General features: G+C 40.0%; 1 protein-coding gene across 1 annotated transcript in view; it reads right to left on the reverse strand.

The window, feature by feature from the left end:
- PLEKHG4B (pleckstrin homology and RhoGEF domain containing G4B) overlaps positions 1–16,564 on the reverse strand; it is a 210,244-nt gene that overhangs the window by 89,157 nt on the left and 104,523 nt on the right. The window lies entirely within an intron of this gene.

Genomic DNA, 16,564 nt, shown 5'->3' on the forward strand with positions numbered 1-16,564 from the left:
ATCTGTACATGTACCAAATTTCCAAGTAGAGTATAAACCTCCTTGGGGGCAAAGAAGATTTCATTTTTGACCTTTTATGCTTTGTAGGGTCTAAGTGAGATCTGATTGGGAAGATCATGGAATACCATATGGAAAAGATGGTCTCTGACTTGGTTAGGGAAGGATGGGTAGAATTTCAGCAGATAGACATACACATGGGACGGATAGGGTGTTCCAGACACAGGTAAATACATGTGTGAAGCCTGAGAGCTAGGGAAAAATAGGGCATGTTTGAGACACAATGGATAGTAGAGTCTGAGAAGAGAGAAAGTGGGGTTGGAAGGAGGTATGTAAGATAATGCTGGTGCCAGATTGTAGATGGCCTTGAATGCCAGGATGAAGGAAGTGGACATTCTTCAATAAGCAGTTAAAGGGTTTTGAGTAGAGAAGGGACACTATCAAATCCGTACAGAAAGATTGGTCTGGCAATATCACAGTATTAATTGGAGGGAAGAAGGAGAAGAATGGTGAACCTGAAACGAGTTGGAAAGATCTAGGCAATAAAGGACTGTACTAGGGTGATGGCAGTAGGGAGAGAGAGAGAAGAGTATCATATTAGGAAGTATATTAAATATAGATATGTATATGTAATTAGAATAAATTATCTAGGAATGGAACCATGTCCAGACAATAACACACAATATCCTACATAATAGAGAAAGTTGTATAAAGACTTTGTTATTATAGAATCATAGACCTAGAGCTAGAAGGGATCTTAGAGGCCATCTCATCTACCTTCTTACAGATGTGGACAGTGAAGCCCAGGGAGATTAAAAGACTTGTCCAAGGACTTACTACTAATAAGCTCTCAAAAGCTGTATTTGAACCTAGGTCTTCTGACTTAACCCTTTTTGTCTCAGTTTCCTCATCTGTAAAATGAGCTGGAGAAGGAAATGATAAATCGCGTCAGTATCTCTGCCAAGAAAACCCCAAACAGGGTCACAAAGAGTCAGACATGACTTGAAAAACAACAGAACAACTTTTGATTCTAGAGCCAAAGTTCTTCTCCCACTCTGCCACAATTCGACAAAATTTGCTGAGTGCCTATTTGGTACAACTTTTCCTTTATTCTTCCTTTTCTGAAGTGCTGTGCAGGAGAAAATAATTTTATAAATTACTGGCTTAACTGAGTTATCGATGATCCAAGGAGAGAAATAAATCATCACATGAAGAATGATGCAGGTTGTAGCAGTAGAAAGAGCAATGAATTTGGAATGAAAGGACCCGTCTGAAGGCAAACTCTGTTGTTGATCCCCTGCATGGTCTTGGGCAAGTCTCTTCACCTCTCCAAACTCCTCATCTGTATAATGAGCGAATTAGGCTCTATGATCTATGAGATCCGACTAGTTCTGCATTCTATAGTTCTTGTGACTATAACACTTTTCAACTAGAGCCAACTCCAGTAGGGAACTGGTCTCCACCAAGAAGTGAAGATCAAAGGTAACTACCCCAACATACAACAGAGCATAGCTCAAGAGCCTGCCTTCCATCATCAGTGTTCTTAAGAGGAAGTCCTACATGGTAGCAGCGAGCTTCATTTAGTAGCTGTAGGTTGGATTTTCTGCTTTTGTTAAGTTATCCTTGGCTTGTGAGACCTGGCTTGTGGGTGAGAGAATACATTGCTCACATACTTTCTCAATCATAAAAAAACCGAAGTGCAGGGAAAGTAGTAAATCTTCATTTGGGTCTTGCCCCATCTAACTCCCTTCTCTTTGTGTGATCACTTTTTGGGTTCAGCCCCTCAGAAAGCATACTTTGGCAGCGGTAAAGGCAGGGGAAGCAGAGCTTCAGTGTGGGGGCAGAAGCTTGTTGGTAGGCATTGTTCTGTACATAAAGCATCACACAGGTGAGACATTTTAGAAATAGTAGACTGACATCAAAAGTCCCTAACCCAGGGGGTGAGAAAGTTCATGAAAACTTAATTGAATCCTTACAACACTACCAAGAACAATGTTATTCTTTACTTATATAACTGGTTAATATTAAGTAGACTTTGCAGACTTCAATGATTCATGCATATATCAGCATTATCCTGCCTGAGGTAACTGAGGTCTTTGGGGTAGAGATTAGTAAACAATAGATTCCCAGAATGGATTAGTAAGATAATGTGTTATTGTTAGGTCCTTTCAGTCCTGTCTGACTCTTCATGCCTCCATTTGGGGTTTCCTGGCAAAGATACTGGAGTGGTTTGCCATTTCCTTCTCCAGCTTATTTTACAGATAGAACTGAGGCAAACAGGGTTAAATGACTTGCCCAGGGTCACACACCTAGTAAGTGTCTGAGGCTGGATCTGAACTCAGGTCTTCCTGATTCCAGGCCTGACACTCTATCCACTGCACCATGTCTAAGTTAGCCAGCTCTAAATTAATAGGGGAGGGGAAACTCTGAAAAGTTACCTGTTTTTTCTTTTGGAATATAGCACATGGATTGGTGTATTCCCTAGGGAAGTCAGTGACAGAAAGGGAGGTCTTATCTATACTAAAATATCCATAACAGAGCTTTTTTTTGTATCAAAAAACTGGAAACAGGGTATCAGTTGGACAACAGCTGGACAAATTATGGTATATGAATTAATAGTATGCTATTTTGCCATAAGAAATGATGAATGTGAGGAATTATGGGAAATGTGAGCAGAAGGGTGGTGTGGCACAGTGGAAAGAATAATGAATCTATAATCAGAAGATCTGGGTTTAAATCCACTTACTACCAAGATGACCTTGGAAGAGTCATTTAACTTCTCTGGGTTTCAGTTTCTTCATCTGTGAAAGAGTGGACTTGGAATAGATGCAGTAGGGGAGTCATGGTCTGCAAATACTTGTAATACCTTCCCCAGAGGTTGGTTGTAAGGAAAGTAAGGAAAGGGAAGAGGAAGAAAGGGAAGGGAGAAGCGTTTGTTAAGCACCTACTATGTATCAGATGTTGTGCTAAACTCTTTACAAATAGTGTCTCATTTGGACATTCGGATGCTTTTCAAACTCCTAAATAAAATGAGCTATTGATGTTGTTGCTACAATAATATATATTATAATTAATATAGTAATAATTATATAAATAATAATTATTTAGCTCCAGGTAAAAGACAAATAGCAGAAGAGAAAAATGTAAAACTTCAAAAGTAAAATGGAAAACTGCTTTCTTCTGGAGAGAATCTGTTTTGAGGAAATTTATATTTTAATTGTGTGGCTCCTTTTTGCGTCTGCTCCACCAAGGGATCTCTTTAATTGGACCTAACAGCCTAAAAGAGACGGCTAGGTGGCTCAGTGGATAGAGCACTACACCTAAAGCCAAGAAGACCAGAGCCACAGAAACTACTAGCCATGTAACCTTGGGCAAGTCGCTTAATCTCTGTTTACCTTAAGCAACTATAGAAGGAAATGACAAATAACTAGAGAAAGCCCATCAACAGTAAGTTCCATGGGGTCACGAAGAGTTGGACATGACTGAACAACAACAAATAGCCTAAAACAGACTGACTACATTCCCTGTAATTGTGTAACTTTTAGACAACAGAAGGAAGCAGTCCAAGTGAGACCCTGGGAGACCAAGGTCCAGGTAGGGTTTGTGTCCCAGATATATTTAGGGTGAATTAAAAAGGAAAATTCCAATCAAAGTCTGAGGATAATGGCAGGGTTGGACTAAATTATATTTTGAGTACTAAGACACCATTTAGGATCTATCTTTAATATTTTTAGTTTTCAATATTCATTTCCACAAGATTTTGAGTTCCAAATTTTTATCCCATGTCTCCCTCCTCCCCCACTCCAAGATGGCAGGCCCAGTCTGCCCCCTTCTATCACCCACCCCTTCTCTCTTATCCCCTTCCCCCCTACTTTCTTGTAGGGTAACATAGATTTCTATACCCCATTGCCTGTATATCTTGTCTTTAATACTTTTAAGAACTCGCTTTTTCATCTTGAAATATTAGCTTTGTTATATTTCCAGTGATTAAAGAATCAGATTTGGCAATATAATCAAATATGTTATCATAAAAAGGATATATATATATATATATGTATATACACATAAACACACACATATGTATATGTATATATGTGTGTGTATCTACGTCTGTATCTATATCTAGATATATGTATCTAAATATACACATATAGAGCTATATCTATATGTTTGCTTGATACCTGTGATTTCATCAATGTTGGGATAATCCTGAAGTGGAAACTCCTTTCAGTGATGCAGACAGCACTCAATACTAACTATCTTATTGAGGTGCCTGGGGTACTAAGAAGTTGACTTGCCCAAGGTCATGCAATTAGTGTGTGTCTGAAAAAGGATTTGAAGGTGGGCCTTCCAACCATTCAGCCATTTTTAGAAAAATATAATATTCCATTACATCATCCTACTATATTTAGTTACTCTCTAACCACTGGAAATATAAAAAACTCATTTTTTATATAACAATGACAGTCACTGTTGTACAGTGGACAGAGAGAGCTGGCCTTGGAGTCAAGAGGTCTTGGGTAGGGTCAAGTCTCACCTTTGATACAAACTGGCTGTGTGACCAAGAGTATAAATGAGAGAGTTAGGAAGGAAGCTAGAACACTGAAACAGATGTAGACTAGCATGAAAAGTGATACAGAATAAACCCTTTTTTGTTTTATTTGCTGTTTTTTAATTCTGAGGATTAAAGATCTAGAGCTGGAAGGAACCTTATAGGAATAGTTTTAGAGGCAGGGATCTGGGTTTAAATCCCACTTCTGACTTTTAGTAACTATGTGACCTTGGACAAGTCACATAAACGTCCTTGTCTTCCATTTCCTCATTTGTAGTCAGTCAATAAATATTTATTAAGCACCTATCATGTGCCAGGTACTATGCTAAACCCTAGGCATAGAAAAAGTGGCAAAAGACAGTCCCTGCCCTCAAGGAGCTCACAATTTAACAAGGACATAAATATGTAGAAACAAATTCTATACAGGATAAATATGAAGTAACTAAGAGAGACAAAGTATAATTAAGAGGGGTTGGGACAGGTTTCCTGTAGAAAGTGGGATTTTAGTTGGGAATTAAAGGAAGCCAGGGAAGCCAGCAGGCAGAGATGAGGAAGGAGAGTTTTCCAGGCATGGGGGACAGCCAGAGAAAAAGCTGGAAGCCAAGAGATGAGATAGTCAGTGTCACTTGACTGAAGAAAATGTGGAGGGATATAAAGTATAAGAAGCATATAAAAGTAGAAGGGGCTAGATTACTAAGAGCTTTGAATGCCAAACAGAGCATTTTGTATTTTATCCTGGCGGTAACAGGGAGGCATTGCAGTTTATTGGGTAAAGAGAGTGACATGGTCGGACCCAAGCTTTCAGAAAAATCACTTTGGCAGCTGAATGGAGGATGGATTAGAGTGGGGAGAGACTTGAGGCAGGAAAAACAGGTTATTGCAGTAATCCAGGCATGAGGTGATGAGGTCCTCCACTAGAGTGATGGGAGCATTAGAGCAGAGAATGGGGTATATTTGACAGATATTTCAAAAGTGAAATCAACAGGCCTTGGTAAAAGCTTGTATATGGTGGGTGAGAGATAGTAAGGAATCAAGGATGACTCCCGGGCGGGGGTGGGGGTGGGGAGGAGGAAGAGCCTGAGTGACCAGGAGGATGGTGTTGCCCTCTGAAGTAATTGAGACAATGGTAGGGGAGGGTGGTTAGGCATAAAGATAACGAATTGGACTTTGGACATTTTGAGTATAAGACGTTTACTAGACATTTAGCTGGAAAGGTCTGAAAGGCAGTTGCAGATGGAGAGATTAGAGGTCAGCAGAAAGGTTAGGGCAGGGTGGGTGGATCTGACAGTCATCAGAATAGACATGGAAATTAAGTCCAAGGGACGTGATGAAATCACTAATGAAGTGGTATAGAAGGAGAAGAGAAGAGGGCCCAGGACAGAATCCTGAAGGACATCTATGGTTAAAGGGCATGATCTGGGTGAGGATCCAGCAAAGGAGCAGTCAGATAAGGAGGAGGAGAACTAGGAGAGAGTGGTGTCCTGAAAACCTAGAGAGAAGAGAGTATCGAGGATGGGAGGGTGACCGATAGTGTCAAAGGCAGCAGAGAGGTAAAGAAGAAGGAAGATAGAGAATGAGTCACCATAAAATGAGGATTTGTCCTACGTGGCCTCTGAGGTTTTTTGCAGCTCCAGAGCTATGGCCATATGATCCAATCCATTATTATATACTGTGAAGGACTTCTACAATGAGGAAAATCTGGCTTATAATATCAAAACTCCAGCTTTTGCGTGATTCTCATTATAACTGATGACTGAAGCACAGAACTTAACTTTGAGGATTTAAACTCAAGGATTTAATAGAACCATCTCCTTTATAGTAGAACAGACATAATTCATTCAACATTCAAATAGCATTTATTAAGTGCCTACACTGTGTCAGGAGCTATTCAAGTTTCATGGAATACAAAGTAAAGGAAAAAAATGAAACTGTCCTGCCCTCTAGGAATTTATATTCTAATGGGGGAGGAAAATAATAGATGCATAGAAAATCAAATGCACATTATACACAAGATAATATTAAGGGAGAGGGCACTAGCAATGGGGAAATCTTGTTGGAGGTGGCACTTGAGCGTAGCTTTGAAGGAGGCTAAGGAGTCTATGAAGTGGAGGCGAGGAGCGAGTATATTCCAGGAATAGGGGATGCTCTGTGCAACACAAGGAAATGAGAGGTGAGAGAAGGAAGGTGGAATGTCATGTAAGGAAACAACAAATGGGCCAGTGTGGGTAAGCTATGAGAGTATATCTGGAGAGAAAAGAGAGACAGGAGCTAGTCTTTAAAGAGCTTTAAAAGCCAAATAAAGGAGTTTGTATTTGATCTTAGAAGCTGGAGTGAACCACTGGAAGTTCCTAAACAAGGTAGTGACATATATTCAGACTTAGGCTTTGGAAATATCAATCTGGCAACTGTGTGTAGGATGGACTGGAGAGGAGTCTAAGATGCTGGATGCAAAGGGTGTAAGTAGGGAGGCATTGTAATAGTGTAGATCAGAAGTGATACGGGCCTGAACTAAGGGGGTAGTTATGAGAGAGAAGGGGATGGATGTAGGAAATATTGTGGAGGTAGACTTGATAAAATTTGGCAGCTACCTGGAGGAGACGGGCAATACACCCGCTTGCTAAAACTCATTCCCTCTGGGAATGGCCTGTGGCATCCATTATACGTTGAACTAAAGATCAAGTATAGAATGAAAACATTTGACTTCAATATTTCAAGGTTTTATGGTTTTATTAGAGACAGGAATATCACTTTGGCAGTGGTATAAAGGTTTGATTAGAGAAAGGAGAGAGGTGAGGCATAGAGACCAGTTAGAAGGCTCTTCCAATCATTCAGGTGAGGGGTGGTGAAGGACTTGACCAATGTGGGAGACAGCCAGGGGAGAGGAAAGAAGATGCTAGACATGTTGTGGAGGTAGGCTTGATAAGGTTTGGCAAACCATTGGCTATATGAAGTGGTGGGGAGAGTGAAGAGTTGAGGAAGACTCCAAGATTGCAAACTAGGGTTGATGGATGGTGGTTCCATAGATAGTAATAGGGAAATTCAGAAGAGGGGGAGTTGAGTGAGGGTGTGTGTGTAAGAAAATGAATTTTGTTTGGATATGTTGATTTTAGGATGTGCTGTTCTTTTTTGCTGATATGATTTTCCTAGACCTGGGACTTGGCTCCACTTCCTGGGCTTCAGTACCCTTCCCTTTGCTAATTGATTTTCTGGCCCTGAAACCATGACTTTTACACTTATACTAACTGCCAAATTCTTTTGACTAGACACTAGACCAATGTGCTGTCTTCTCTACTTTGTTCAGACCTGCTTCCTCCCAGAGCCTGACAATGATGCTATACATGGTACAAAGGCTAGATGATTGGCTGGCATCTCAGAAAATGGGAGTTACAATCCAGTTTTGTAACATTGGTGCTTATATGTGCTCTGTGATTGTTACCCATGAGTACTCAGGTAAGACTTTTCAATTTCATGATACTTTACCATGAAGAAATCCCCAATTGTGGCTCTGAGAGATAGTGCCAGGGGCCGGAGCCATTAATTAATACCTTATTTATACTAATAAAAAAAGAGACTGCCTGGGATAGTCTCATGACATCTTGTTTTCATGAAAGTGCCAAGAAGACAGCAAACACACAGCATTCTTCATACCACACAAAAACAAAGCAACACATTATTGGTTTAAGGATCAAAAGAGCTCAAAAGCTGTCTCTGAGTCAGACCACAAATGAACACTGACTCAACTTGATCTGAAAACAAAGCTTTTCAACCCCAGGAACCAGCTGAGAGGCCCTCCCTGTGTTTGCTTGAGAAGCACTCCTGAGAACCACAGACTGTTTTCAGTCTGGAGTTTCCTGACCTTATCTCTTGTGTTGCAGTAGGATTCCAAGAGAAATGGTCGAGATTTTGTGCTTGCATGGGCTTCTTGAGAGTCCATGCCCAGAGCAGGAGAGTTCAGGCATGCCTCAGGCCTCAGTTCAGACTCTTTAACAAAGGAGGGTGACCCCATAGTTGAAAATAACCAGCTCCAAAAGAAGGACAAAAAACCACTCCCCTGTGGCCATCAGCCTCTAGGCTTTGAGCAGTTTTGTTTAGCTGGGACAGCTGCTCTGACCATCTGGGTTTCTGTCTGTCTCTAGATTCCTGCACACACCTGCTCTTTATGCTTACCCACCCATGCCTAGCAGGGAATATAAGTACAAGACAGAGGACAGCTAGCCTCTGCCCTTGGATCACTTGTAACATCATTGAGGATTTCCTTGTTTACACGAGACATCTGCTTGTCTACTTCTTTCTGCCTGTCCTGAATTTGCCTGCTACCTAGATCAGACTTGTGTTCCCTATTTGCCCACTAGTTTGGTTTGAAGCTCAGGACATTGCCCTTGGCTTGGTTTCTCAGACTCTGCTTGCTGTTTCCCTTCCCTTCTGGCTACTGGTATCTTTGGATGCTGGACACATCCACTCTCAGTATCTTGCACTTCTCTGCTGCTTACTGACTTCCTAGCTTTAACCCTGTAGGTACAAATCTAGAATCCAGGTCTTGACCTGTCCTGCTTAGCCAACAGTCATGACCTGGTGTTGACAGCCTGAACAGATGCACCTTTTCATATTCAAATGAACTTGGGAGCATAAATTTCACTCAGTTACTTATTTCCCTCATTGGAATTGTGAATTTACTGGGCTCAGTGGGTAGGCAATTCATCACAAGTGAAGCGACTAGTGTGAAGAGAAAAGGATGATATGTGAATCTTACACTCAGTACACACACACATATGCAAAGGTTTTTTTAAATGATCATTCTGCAACTAAAAAACCAAAAAAAATGCAGGATTTCAACAGTAGTCAATTATAAGCTTGGAAACACTTTAGGATTTCTCTAATATCTTCAGGTTTACCTGGATCTGTTTAATGCCCATTAATGCATTATAGGGCTTCAAATCAGTATTCACTTCAAATTATGTTAACATTCTGTTTAAGAGGGAATTTCACCAGATACACATCAGCACACTTACATGGTAAGTAAGATTTCTTTGCAATTACTCTTGAAAGCCAATTTGAGCCATAGGAGAAAATCTCACTTCTGTCTAGGCACTCCTCATTTTTGACTAACAATGCTGTTATCGCCCAATTTGATCAACAACACCTTTCAGTTAGGTGGTGGTTTTTAAAATACTTTCACATGCATTATCACATTTGTCAAATAAATAGTTGCCAAACTTCCAGGTGATATAAAGCTAGAAGGGATAGCTGATATGTTAGATAACAGAATTAGGATCCTCAAACAATCTTGATGGGCTAGAGCTATAAGCACAATGAAGTAAAAGGAAATTTAACAGGGATGAATATAAAATCCAACAGGTGGATTCAAAAAAATCACCTTTACAAGCAAAAGATGGGTGGGTGGGTGGGATCTATGGCTAGGCAACAGTTCTGGCGAAAGATCTGGGTTATTTTTGTAGACTACAAGCTCAATGAATTGACTGCATGATCTGATAGTTAAAAGAGCTAAAAGCAAGTATGGCATAATGGACAGAGCACCATACTGGAAGTGGGTATACTTGGGTTCAAATCCTATCTCTGATACTTAATGTGGGATCATGACAGTCTCTTAATCTCCCTGAATATCACCTTCTTCACCTGTAAAAGGGAGAATAAATTGCACCGTTATACTCATAGAGTTTGTTGTAAGATTCAAAAGAGATAATGTATGTGAAGAACTTTTTTATTAATATGCTGAAACAAAGTGTCTGGAATGAGGAAGGGAACAGTTCCATCACATTCCACCCTGGTCAAACACTTGTGGAGTATTGCATTTAGTTCTAAGCACTACATTATGGGCAAAACATTGATAAGATAGAGTTCATCTGGAAGATGGCAACCAGAATGCTGAGAAAACTGATGGGTGTGGCATCTGAGAACTGATGGAACAAAATGGGGAGGTTTACCAAGGGGAAGAGAAGACTCAGGGGAAACATTGCTTTTTTCAAGTATTTGAAGGATTGTCAGAAGGAAAGATTAGACATACCCTGCTTGGTCCCAGAAGGCAGAAATGGGAGCAATGAGTAAAAGCTACAGAGAAGTAGATTTGGGCTAAGCATGAGGTTAAATTTCCCAATAATTAAAACTGTGCAAAGGTGTAATAAGCTGCCTTGGAAAGTAGAGGGTTCCTTTTCACTGGATGTCATGGAACAGTAACTGAGGGATCAATTATTGGTCCTGTAGAAGAAGAAAATCTTACATGGTTTGGGGGAGGGGTTCTCAACCTTTTTTTGTATTGTGGACCCTTATGGTTTGATGAAGCTTGTGAATTCCTTCTCAGAATGTTTTTGCTCTAGAATTAGTTTGGAGAGATTTTCCCTTTTTTTTCTTTTTTTTTTCCAGGGGGAAGGCAGGGCAATTGAGGTTAAGTGACTTGCCCAAGGTCACACAGCTAGTAAGTGTGTCAAGTGTCTGAGGCTGGATTTGAACTCAGGTCCTCCTGACTCCAGGGCCAGTACTCTACTCACTGTGCCACCTAGCTGCCCTAGAGTCATTTTTAGAAGGTATTTGGAGGGGCTTGGGGGAGAGCTCAGGTGAGTCCCTGTCTTTACTCCGCCATCTTGGCTCTGCCTCTCAGAATGCTTTTAAAAGCATAAAATAAAACATATAGGATTACAAAGGGAAGGAAATGTTTTGAAATACAGTTATCAAAATATTTTTTAAAAACCAAATTCATGGACCACAGGTTAAGAACTTCTAACCAGAGATTAGGCTGGAGGACCATTAGGGTCCTTTCTAACTTAGATTCAAAACCTGTGCAGTAAGGGTGGTACTGTCTCTATTTTATAGATGAGGAAACAGTAAGAGATCTCTTAAGGAGGCAGAAATTAAGTGCTTTGCCCAGAGTTACATTGCTTACTATTAAGTGTTGGGCCCTATGCACCAAATTACTTCTGAATAGCAAAATAAATTAATAAAATCCATTGTTAAAGATGACTATTTGCCACTACAGAGGATATTCAAAAGAATATGCCACAGGCTGTGGAGATTGTTTTAAATGAAGCATTTCAAAATGAATTTTGAACAATTTCTGTATTGTTGGATCAAGTGTGAGGTTTTTCAAGGTGATTCCTTTGAAGAGGACAACATTCATTTCACTGAATAAGTTCTGGTATATTTGTTAAAGAATGAGCCCCCCTAATTTATAATGACATTTGGGAGCATAGGCTCACAGACCTAGAGCTAAGGAGGCAGGGCACAGGGGCCCTCTAGGACAGCCTGGCCCTTCATTTTAAAGACCAGGAAATTGAGGCCCAGGGAAGTGAAATGATTTCCTGAAGGTCACACAGGGATTAAGAATCAGGGGTAGGATTTGAAACTGGGTCTTTTATAAACAATATGATTTTCAAAACAAATCTTTTTAGGTTTAACAACTTACACACTCCATAATTTGGTCAGTTGACAAGCATTATTTTTTTTGGAGGGGAGAAGGCAAGGTAATTGGGGTTAAGTGACTTGACCAAGGACACACAGCTAGTAAGTGTCAAGTGTCTGATGCTGAATTTGAACTCAGGTCCTCCTGACTCCAAGGTTGGTGCTCTATTCACTGAGTCACCTAGCCGACCCTAAGCATTTACTAGGGTCCAGGCACTATGCTAATGGATTTATGTTTTCACAGCAATGAAAAGATGATGGTAATTATAGGGATAGACAGTGGCAGATTGGCACAAGATTTCTTCTCTTAAGAAAGCACTGATGCGAACTTTGGAAATGATAACATCATTTAAATCAAGCAACCAGAGGCAGAGTCCAACATAGAAGTTACCTGATCCTTGTTTTTTGAATGAATGAATCAAATCTGAGCATACCTAGTAGCATTGATGAAATTAGGGGCCAAACGACATTCTTGACCCGGTCCTCCAGAATGACACCTCTGGGAAAATGTCCGACCATAAAATTCCATCAGATAACAACCTGACCACCTAAATTCAATATGGCTTGCATATTAGCACCTGAGTTTTTCAGTCACTTTTTTTGGAAACATATTCTATTGCCTTGATGCTACAAGGAAATGCAGCATCAGGGATGGCTGTTACTGGCCTTCTATAGAACTGTATGCTTGCAAATGGAAAGTGATGAGGAAAGGGACATCTTCTAATTCAGCATCCAAAGAGCACAATATTTTGTATTTCAGATTAGAAATAGAGGAAAGGGGAACAAAGGTCTCTCACTTATCTACAATCTACAAACAATACATTGAGGATCCACAATTATATGAATATTGATAATCTTTCTACATTTTGCAAACTATAATGATCAACCTCCTTACAAAACACACACACACACACACACACACACACACACACGCACTCACACATTTCTCTCCTTTCTCCTACCTCGTAAGTTTTATGAGTAACTAGATGGCTGAAGCTGAAATTTTCCTCATTGATGGTCAGATCTCTGGTGGTCAGATCTCATGGGTTTCTTACTCTCTGTTTCTTCATCTATAAAATGGAGACAATACCACTCTTGCTGCACAGGTTTTGAATCTAAGTTAGAAAGGACCCTAATGGCCTTCTAGCCTAATCCCTGATTAGAGGTTCTTAACTTGCGGTCCATGAATTTGGTTTTTAAAAAAATATTTTGATAACTGTATTTCAAAACACCACAGTTTGCAAAGTGCTTTAAATTCATTTTTCATTTGGTTTAAAAAAACCCAGTGCGATAGGTATTGCAAATATTGTCTTTGTCCCTGTTTTACAGATGAGGAAACTGAGGTTCAGAAGAGTGATGGTATCAGTTCAAATTTGGATGAAGAGTCAGTGACAAAGCCAGGAATCAAACCAGTTTTTGTAAGACCAATGCTCTTTGTGTGACACCATTCTGTATTTCTACTACAGAATAAAAAGGATATATATAATACTAATGGTAGAATATCCCAAATTAAAAGTGTGGACTAGTTGGAGAGGTAGTATGATAAAGTGGAAAGGGCATGGGCCTTGGAATAAGGAGAGCTGGCTTCTAATACAAGCTTGACTACTATTAGCTGTGTAGTCTTGAGCAAACACCTTAGCCTCTAAAGAAATTAGTCTAGCAATACACATAGGAAAAATCAAGTGAATGCAGAAAGCATGTTGCCAAGATTTTGACCTAAAGTTGGATAGGCAGCCACTGAGTTACCCGATGAGTTCCATTTATTTTCAACAATGGAAGGGACAATGAATTAGGCCCAGAACTAAAGAAGAAAAGGAATAAGAAAACCAGAATTTCTGAAAAGGAGGTGGGGTGGAGCCAAGATGGCAGAGAAAGGCCAGGAAGTTGCCTGAGATCTCTGTAGCTTCCCTCAGAAACAACATTAAATCAAGCCTTAAGACCACGCAGTCTTCCTAAGTCTAGGCCTGAATCCACTGGGCCACCTAGCTACCCCCTTAGAACCTTACCTGGGAGCAATGAGAAGTCAAGTGCCTTGGCCAAAATCATACCTCTGGTAGGTGCTAAAAGTGAGACTTGAACCCAGGCCTTCCTAATTTCAAGACCTGATCATTATTCAGTACCACTATCAGTGCCTCATTGATGCTAAATGGGTATGAACCATGAAATATTACTAAGGGTTAACATTGTAAATGACCCAGAAGATGATGGAGATCTGTATGGTGGGTGTAAAGAAGTTGTGAAGATTGCCCAAGATGACTTGCAAACAAGAAGGGCCATAAAAGGCATCATGAAGGGAATGCATGAGCGAGATGAGATAAGTGGCCCAAAGCCTACTCTACTTAATGAAAAGCTCAAAGGCCAAAGGAAAGACTTCCAGGATACTGGAAAGTTCCACTATGGAAGATACAAAGGAAAACACAGGAAATAACTAAACAAGAAGAGAAATTAGGGATGATGTACACCAGTAGAGGAAGTGTTCTCATTGATGAGATCACGGATATATCAAAGTAAGCTGAAAAATTAGCAGTGCCATGCCTGTCTAAGCAGCCCTAGTTAGCTCATCCTGAGTGGAAAAATAACTATAAAGTCCACCTCACCCAATTTAGGGGCACCAGAATATCTCAGCTGCTTACTGTCCTTTTTTGATAGAAGAATAAAAACATAGCCATGAAGGTATTAAACATCATGGCAACACCAAGGGCTGATATTGATTATCAGGGTACCAGAAGGAGGCTGGAACCATTCCCAAGAGAGTTGTCCTGATCTTGGTCTACACTACAGCATGTGTTGTTGGACTGAAAGAGCGGGGGACTAGGGTCCAGGAGACCTAGGTTCTAGTATTAACTGTCATTAACTAGCTCTACGGTTGTGGGCAAGCCACATTATCTCTATGAACTTCAGGGTCTGGTCAGGCGTAAAATAAGAGGTCTGGGTTAAATGAGATCAGATGTCCTTTCCCGCTCTAATGTTCCATAGTTGTACTGATTGCAAATAAACTTCTTGAAGATGAACAGCAGACTGAGGTAAAAGGATTAAACCCTTAAGTAATGGATTTATTGGCATAGTCAACCATTTAGCTCAACCCTTACACACCCAAGGCAAGTGAGTCAAATCAATAATTTCATTTCTCTTAACAGGTTCTAACAGGCTTGTATACGTAGTCCTCATTTTTAGTTGGTTATCCTTTTCTACCACTGACTTAATGATAATGGCACAGGAGAATATTGCTAGCCCGGCAGATATTAAAACCATGCAGAATTGGAAATTCCCTTTTCAGAGCTCTTTTGATTATTTTCTATTTAGAAGGAGTTAAATTACCTTGATATGTTCATGGGGGAATGATAGAAATTTTTTTAATATATTGCAGGGATTTTTAACATGGAGTCTATGAACTTAAAAAATATTTTGATAACTGTATTTAGATATAAATGCAATCTTATGCACTTTATTTTACACATTAAAAATATTATTCTGAGAAGGGGTCCATAGGTTTCCTCAAATGGTCAAAGGAGTCCAAGACATAAAAAAGGGTAAGAATCTCTGATATTCAGCAATCATGGTGGCCCTTTCTTGCTATCATAACAAATGAGAAGCAGGAAAGCCTCATAAAAAAGCCTTTGCTTCAGAAGTAAACTCCTCTCAATGTTAGAATAAAGTGACCAGCCAGACTTGGATGCTGAGGGATCTATGCCTTGGGCATCCAAGGTTCCAAAAGCCCTCAAGGGCAGGAAATGGGACATGAGTAATTATGTAGAGATACTATGGACTAAATCTAGTGTCTATTTCCTGAATTAGCTTGAGTATCCTAGCAATAAATATATATTCTACAGTTACTTGAGGAGAAAAAAAAGAATTAAGTGGAATTCCTCTAATTCTAACATTACCCATGATAACAGATTCTTTGAGAAAATTCTGTGCCTATGACTACTGGCAAACACCATCGCTTGAGGCCTTCTCATTCCTTACCCATATCAAGCCAACGTACAGCACAAGGAGTCCAACGATCAAATTCTTTACTTAAAAAAGATCTCATTTACACTTTCTTTTGGAAATGCCAGTCATTTATTTCTTCTCTCTTTACTAGGTCTAGAGGCTTGCAAAATCTGTGTGGGATCCTGGAGATCATCCCATCCAACTCTCTCATTTTACAAATGAAGAAACTGAGGCCAGAGAGGTGCAGTCTATGTTATTTTTATAGGATCACAGAATCATAGTTTTAGAGCTAGAAGGGACTGCAAAGGCCAAACCTCATATTACAGATGACGAGACTGAGTCACATAAGTGGCTTGTCCAAGGTCACAGGGGTTGTAAGTATCAGAGGCAGTATTTGAACCCAGGCTTTCTGATTCTAGATCCGGAGCTCTTCCCACTGTTAGTGAATGGGAATACTTTTGAGTTTCATTCTAGAGACATTTCACAAGGTTCAGACAATATTTTTCATATTAGCGTTTGCAATGAAGGCATAAGGTCTTAAGCTGACAACCGTTTACCATCGATAATAGAAGTGCAAACAGAATTCTAATCAACAAATTTTCTAATCCAGGTATTCATTTTTGTTGTGCCATAAGGAAAAAAATGCACTTTGCCCTAAAAATCACAGGTCAG

Source organism: Trichosurus vulpecula, chromosome 1 (assembly GCF_011100635.1).
Source record: "Trichosurus vulpecula isolate mTriVul1 chromosome 1, mTriVul1.pri, whole genome shotgun sequence".
NCBI lineage: Eukaryota > Metazoa > Chordata > Mammalia > Diprotodontia > Phalangeridae > Trichosurus > Trichosurus vulpecula.